Source organism: Pinus tabuliformis, chromosome X (assembly GCF_031772625.1).
Source record: "Pinus tabuliformis cultivar Carrire ecotype Pingquan chromosome X, CPIR1, whole genome shotgun sequence".
NCBI lineage: Eukaryota > Viridiplantae > Streptophyta > Pinopsida > Pinales > Pinaceae > Pinus > Pinus tabuliformis.
This window is the reverse complement of record NC_142308.1, coordinates 201,296,404-201,304,101: the sequence shown is the minus strand read 5'-3', so window position 1 is coordinate 201,304,101 and position 7,698 is coordinate 201,296,404. Positions and strand designations below refer to the sequence as shown.

General features: G+C 35.2%; 1 pseudogene; it reads left to right on the top strand.

Moving 5' to 3' along the window:
• Positions 1 to 4,712: 4,712 nt before the first annotated feature.
• Positions 4,713 to 6,465, top strand: LOC149139082 (uncharacterized; annotated as a pseudogene).
• The last annotated feature ends 1,233 nt before the right edge of the window (positions 6,466 to 7,698 follow it).

Sequence of the window (7,698 nt, the reverse complement as noted above, 5' to 3'; positions counted from 1 at the left end):
AAATAACAATAGACGGATTCTATGGGGCACAGTAATAACAATATGGGGGCAATAGGGGCACAACAATATTAATAAGGAGTATAACTACAATAGTAATGGGGTAATCACTAGTATTATAGGGACCCAACACCTTCATTACTATGTTGAGTTAGTCATGTGAAGTTTTATCTGATGTACACAATTTAAAGGAAAATAGCTTATATGCTGTCAGGAGCATCAAGAGGAAGTAGATAAGCTATTGAACAAGACCAAAAATGAAATGCAGGAAACCATGCCCTCAGGGGGGTTGTCCCCTAGAACTGTGAACAATCCAACACAACTTACATTTGGTTCAGAAAGTATTTAGAATGGATTATTTACATCTCAAGTTAAGAGCAAGAAATGGGACCACTTGGATCAAAACAATAATGAAATGGTTAAATGTGGTTGTTTCTTGAAGGGAGATGATAACAAATCTGGGCATCTTAAGTGGGAATGTTGTTCAAGGCCAAAAGAAATTATGAATATAATGAACAAGGAAGGAAGTCTTTTTAGTTCAACAAGTGTTGAGTAGCTTGTACATCTTATGTGGTAGGATAGTGAGGTTAACATAAAGAAGGAAAACCATTTTGTGTTGCATCTTGCTGTGCTTGTAGGAGTGGTTACTACCATTGATAACATGGATTGTCTCAAGTTAATTTGTTTTGTTGGGAGGTCTGTCTATTTTAGATGGATGGCTTGAAGAACTGCAAACATGAAATTCTAGGGATAATGGTAGTCTCAAGGAAGCTCAGAAAGCCTACGAAGATGTTGGGGATCCCGTAGTCACCAAACCTTAATAGATTCCAACATTAAAAAGTTGACAAATACAATAGGAGGAGAGAAAGATGGCAACATGTCTCCCATAAAGATGGGCTAGATTTTGAAAATTATGCCTAAATATTTGTATATATTATAAAGACCAACTCTTTGATCAAAATAAAAAGTGAATATCATAACAACGAGAATAATATAAATTATCACCAAAACATGATTTAACTTTTTTAATTGTGAATATAAAATCTAGCAATTATTGGTAGTTGGTTCACTGTATGTAACTAGACATCTATTTGAAAAGTATTTTATCACATAAGCAATCATTAAAGAGGAAGCAATGTACAGAAAAAGCTTGTTTTTTATTCAAACTTCTCAACGTCATTTATCAATGTCAAAGGTATTTGTTTTGTAAATGATGGCCTGGTTAGTTGGTGAAGTAGGCTGTTTTCATTTCTCCACCAAAGTTCAAGTTTCAAATCCCCTAGAGATATGGGTAGTGAAGTGGGATATTGTTATTCCCCCACCAATGTTCAAATATCCTAGAGACATATTTGCCCCTTGTGGGTTGGCCCATCCTTGCAAGCAGGCTATTGGGGTTAGAGCAAGGTGAAAATCCTCCACAATTCTGGTGGAATCAATAGCCCCAATCATCGTGGCTCTTGATCGTCTGTGCTAAAATGTACAAATACTCAAAATGCAATTTGTATAAGTAATAGGTTAAGGTTGAAGTTGTAGGAAGATTCCACATAATAAATTACTATAACCAGTAGGAATATGAAGAAACCTATTACATTCCCAAAATTTGAATTTTAGTTATTTTAATTTTGCATATGGATTTGTGAGTTTTCACCTTTGTAGTGTGCAATTTTTAAGAGTAGCAGATTAAGCCTGTAATTATGTGAGGCTTCTCTGCAAGGTACTCCACATAAGAAGCTTAGTCTGACCGACAGGAGTATGTGTATGACCACGTGTAAAATTCCCAAATTTTTAATTTTTTAGTTATTTTTAATACCATGCCAACTTTGGATTTGCAAGGTTATGACTTTCTGGTTGCATGAGTTCTTCTCACCTAGTTTATTAAGTGACAAACTTTGCAATGTTGATGCATTCACTAAGGACATTTTTGGCTTATTTCTGTAGGTAGGAAACATCATTAAATCCTTCAGATGGATGCCATCCCTCCCTGTGCAACCAAATGATTCTATGTTTATTGTGTTGTTTCTTCTCTCGAAATATAATTTAACAATTGCGCCAGTTATTGAAATGGATAATCCATATGTTGAAAATGTGATTACTCAATCAACAGTGGTAAGAGGATTTCTACAATGCAAGGGTAGAGATTTGTTTGATTTCATTACGGTAAATTTTTTCTGTGATGTGGGGCTTCCTTTCATGTCTCTAGAGGAGGTATTTATTATTTTATTCCATTTCTCTCTTTGCCTTGTTTTCCTTACCTATTAAAAATTTGGTTTCTTGTTTTTGTTTTGTTGGGAGGTCTGCCTATTTTAGATGGATGGCTTGAAGAACTGTAGAGAGGAAAACCTCAGAATAGTGGTAGTCTCAAGGAAGCTTAGAAAGCCTACGAAGACTTTCTTTTTGTGTTATTAGAGGCCCTTGGTAAATTTTTTATGGATCTTGAAGCTCTCAAGACATGTAATGTTGGAAAGTCAGTGGATCAGTTGCACACTCATAGGAACTCAGAGATTCAAAAGAAAGAAAGTATTTGATTGATGCATGGAAGAAACGTGTTAATGAGGGCATGAAGAATAGTGAGTCAAAATATTTTCCTAGACATGCTACTGAAATTACTTCAAAAGGCTTGGCTCCATTGATTCATGCTTCAAAAGCAATTTCAAATAGGATATGCCAAGAGGATACAGGAAAATCAACTTTAGTTTCTCTTGGGTCTACCAAGGTGTTAGTATCACTCTCCCAAACAAATAGTTCTAAGGAGTCCCATTGTAAGATGCCAGGTTTTAGTGGCACCACTTATCTTACAGTGTGTGCAAGTAAGGAAGAGAAAAGTAACAACTCTAGTCAATTACAAAATAATAGTCAAACGTTTTTGAGTAGGCATGCAAAAATTTCTAGTCCAGTTCAAAAAGAACATACTCAGAGTTCTATGGTATGCTTAGTTAGTAAGAAGTCCTCTTTTCTAGTTCACCATGTAAGATTTCAATCAAAAGTGTCCAAAGTTCACTTCTATCGAGAGCCACAAATAATGCATGGTTGGGAAAACATAGTTATGTAGTATAAATACATCAAGTGAGAAAGACTCACTCTAGAAAATTATCTGACAAGGGAAAAAATACTGCTTGGAGGGACAACATTCAGAGGTTGATACTTGATGGTAAGACTTCCTAACCCATCTCGTCTACTAGAAGTGTAAATTGTGGATCGAATGCAAATAAAACAATTCCTGTGAACCACGAGCCTTCTCCTAGAAAGAAAGAAAAACAAGATGTGCAATATGGGGAGATAAAATAATGGAATGCTATTTTTTATGGTAATTCCTCTCGAAAGGTTAATACAGAGGCTTTATAGAGAAATAGAGCCAAATCCGTAAGTGCTATCTATTGGGGGGCGTAGCATTAATGGTGAAGATGGTGAAAAAATGTTAGAAATGTGCAATACAACTCTAATTTTATCTTCAAACCTTCATGAAAGGGAAGAGCGAAAGGAATACATGGAAGAGGCGAATGTTGATATAGAAAGAAGAAAATATTGTGAATCCAGTGAAGGCTTCTCTATCCATTCTCAAGCAACAACAGTAAGCATGGATGACCGTGGGATGAATTTTTGGCAAGCATAGTCATGACTGAAATCTCAAAAGATGAGAATGCAAATGTCATAGGCACTTCTGTAACATGAGATACTTTAGGCCAATATGGTTTATCAGGTTATGGCTTCAAACTCAATTCACCTCAGAGTGATGATGTAGTAGGTCAAAATGTGTTGAATATGAAGAAAGACAAGAATGATCACTATTCCATGGATCATCAAGATTCTTCTAGAACCAACTTGGATACATTTCAAAATGAGGAATTTACTGAGGATGATTTGAATTCCTCTATGAGGGCTTTGGAAACTAGAAATGTTTTTATGGTAGAGGATGGTATAAAGGGCATTATTGAATATAGAACACAAGAGCACTCCTATTCAAACAGGGGTGGGGAAAAACCAAGGGATGAGTTCTATTATGATATTGAAGAACTGTACATTAGAGGAAAATATGGATTGGCTTTAGACTGTGAAAAACAATCTGAAATAGAGAGAAGAGACAAACAAGAGGGACTTGGTGGACACTAAATATAGGATGTAGTTAATTTACAACAAGAAAAAGTACATGTAAGGGACATTAGTGTACAAGGAGACAACCAAGGAAGTAGTGAACACTGCTTGGAAAAGGAAATAGAATTTGGAAATGAAAACCAAGAAAATCCAAGTGAAGGATATGTTCCATGCATAGGGGCCTCCCATTCTGATGTCAGGGAGCCAAATAATTGTCATGTAGGACTTTTTGACAATGATTTTGTGCAAATTGCACATCAAGTGGAAAACAAGGTTGGCAAAAGAAGAGGGCCATGACAAGCAGTTTGGCTATAATAAGTTGTTTAATAAAGATGCAAAGGATATAAGTTTTTCTTATGAACAAAATAAAAATATTGATGTGCTTGATGCCTAGGAACATCATTCTACCTATGGACTTGAACATGAAGACCAAGGGAAGGGTGAACACAAAGGTAATGAGCATCTTCTTGTTTCTAGGAGCATCACATATAAGGATGATAGTCAGGAAATTTTGATCGGAAAAAAGAGAGTGCATGGAACCAGAGCAGACTATGGCATCTGGAGAAGTATCAAATCAATGAATCAATGTGATTACTAGTTCTAACAAGAAAAATGTTACTACAGAGATGGGATCTTGTATTGTTCTTGATATTTGTGACATTGAAAGGAAAGTTCAAATAAAACATAATGATATTTTAGAGGTATCTTCTAATATTGGTTATGAAGTTCCACAAAGCATTACAGTTGTATCTTCAACATTTGTAGAACATCAAGAATTCTGTTTGAAAATAGAAGCAGTACAGAGTGCATGGTCAAATGAACTGCATTCTTCTAACCAAATTATGGCAATGACTGTCCCTCCAACAATGTATGATGGAATCAATGATTCAACAAAAAGACTTGCTTTTGACTTAAATTAATCTATTGAATTGGAGGAAGCATGTCAATATGACACAACGCTATCCACATCAACATCTTGTTTGTCAATTGTGCCTTGCACAAGTGGTTATGTTCTCCTCACTGTATCGTTGACTGGCTTAGCAACACCAATTGTAGTGGTTTATAGGTCAAAGGGACATTTCATTCCCCCAATAAATCCATTTCAAATCATGGGATAACTAGGCTGGAAAAGATTTGGAGCAACAAGTGCTTTTCGACTAGCAAAACCTAGTGAAATAATTGCTCTATAACATCCAGTCTCCAAAATACATTTTCAGTTTCTGATGCATTTAATTCAATTAGAAAATGAAATAGAGCATCATGAGATATTGATATTTATGTGAATTATGAGAAAAAATCTGAAGATGGGGTAATAACAGTGCATTTATCTTCTCAAATATGTGAACCATCAACAAGCATTGGGTGTAGAGATATGAGTGCAAAATATTTTATATCTTCAATTGTTGAACTATTTTCTCTTACCAGGCCTTGTAGTCCTATGAAGTCATATTTAAAATTGAATCATGTTGATGATAGTGGGGAGAATGAATTGATTAAAATTCCTCTTCATACCAGTGCTAAAAATTTTGGATTGACTTTGAAGAATGACACCAGTGCATTGTCCATTGGAGATTCATGTGTTCTGAGAGATTTTGACTTGAATGATGGTCCCAATTTTGATAATGGTGGAGATGAATTGTTGCCTCAGAATTTTACCTCATATTCCCAGCCTGTAGCTAACCTGAGAGCGAAGGGCGAGCTATTCAATTCATTTTCTTGTTTTTCTACTGGAGATACCTTTCCATCATTTACAATACCTTTGCATTTTAATGACAGGACATATCATCAACTTATCACTACAGTTACATCTGTATCTCAGTCTAATCAAAAGTCATTAATTGGTTTTACTTTGTTCAGTGGTGATATATATATAAAGGGCAGACATAATTCTCTTCGGGTCCTATTATTTCATTTTCAAATGCTACTAGTAAATCCTACCCATTTACTAGATTTCGTTTAGGGTCAAGTTTTCATCTTAACATTGCTTGTTTTTTAAGAGACTCGCCTTCCTATCTAGAATCATTCGGACTAGGATGTTTTCCTATAGTTTCCTCTCAGGTAGTCCCTACAGGGCCACTCTCATCATCACATGTGAAACCATACTTAATAAGCCCCATGGTGGCATCTGGGATAGAGAGCAGTAGCACATGCACATGGCCTACACCAAATCTTGATGATTTAAATATAGGTCCTGAGATGCGTGACATCTCTTACAGGGAAGAGAGGTTAGTCACCAGGGAACCTTCACTAAATTGTCTTGTTTCATTGAAGCAGATGAAAGAATTATCCGATGGATCAACTTCAGGTATATCTTCAAAGAGAAAAGAACCTGAAGAAGGTTGGGATGTGCATAGATCTGGATATAAGCAATCTATTTAGTAGTAAAATTATTTTTGTCTTATGAGGTATTACATGAAATCGACTATCAATTGATATGCCAGACAGGAAATTTTTTGTAAACAATGTTCTTGCAAGCTATCAACTTCACTGCCATCCTCATAATTCACTGATCATTTCCTTAATAAATTCTCAAATATTTCCTTTAATAAATCTATTGATTTCCTCGATAATTCTCAGATATTTTCTGGAAAGGATTGTAATTACTAATATCCTTATAATTTTTTATGTTTCTTCTTTGAGGTATGGGTGCATTGGTAATTATTTCTCATGTAATTCCTTTAAAATACACTACAAAGTTTTTTAGGTTGCTCTAACTTTCTTTGTCTGTTTTTCTTGTTTCTTTTTCCTTCTGAAACTCATAGTTGTCTTAAAATTGACTTAGGATGGTTCCAATTATCTTAGAACCATATATTATTCTAAGTTGATTTTGTGTTGAATAATCTTGTTTTACATTTGCAGTTGATTGATTGGGAAGGAGGTGGGTATTTGACCTCAAATTCACCAATGCTACACGCATAGATAGTTATTGGTGGTCCCCATGTAAATCTGGGATTTTTCAAGAACAAAGATAAACTAATGAGTCATACAAGGTGATCGAACACTAAGACATAACTTATTTCAAAATAATAATAATTGTATTGATGGTTTACACTCCTACATAGTTTCTATTGAAGAAGGTGGACAAGAGAGGAATGTGATGGTTCTACACTGGTGACATAGAGAGATTTCATCTTGATGGCTATGTTTTGATTATTGACTATGAAAAGAGATAATTAAGCTTCAACATGGGGAATATGTCTCTTTGGGCAAGGTATTGATGGTTCTTATAAAAATATTTCAACTCTGTAAGTCATCAACTATGTAAGTTGCCACATCCCAAGATGTTTCCTTTGTGCAGGTGGAAGTAGCCGTAGAACTATGCCATTATTTGGACAATATCATGTTACATGCAAACCCATTCCACAATTACTGTCTGGCTCTTGTTGTTCCACAATTTCCACATTTACTGTTAGATCCATTCCATAATAGCCACAAAATGGCTAATTTCCACAATTTCCTTTTAGCACCCAACTAGAAATATGGAACATTTTTTATCCACTGGTGATGTGCAAGACTGGTCCTTACCATCTTTAGCTTTGTACTTTATATCCTTTCAAATTCATTTCTACACACGTTTTCCAAGAATTTTAGCATCGTTGTTTTTGGAGTAAC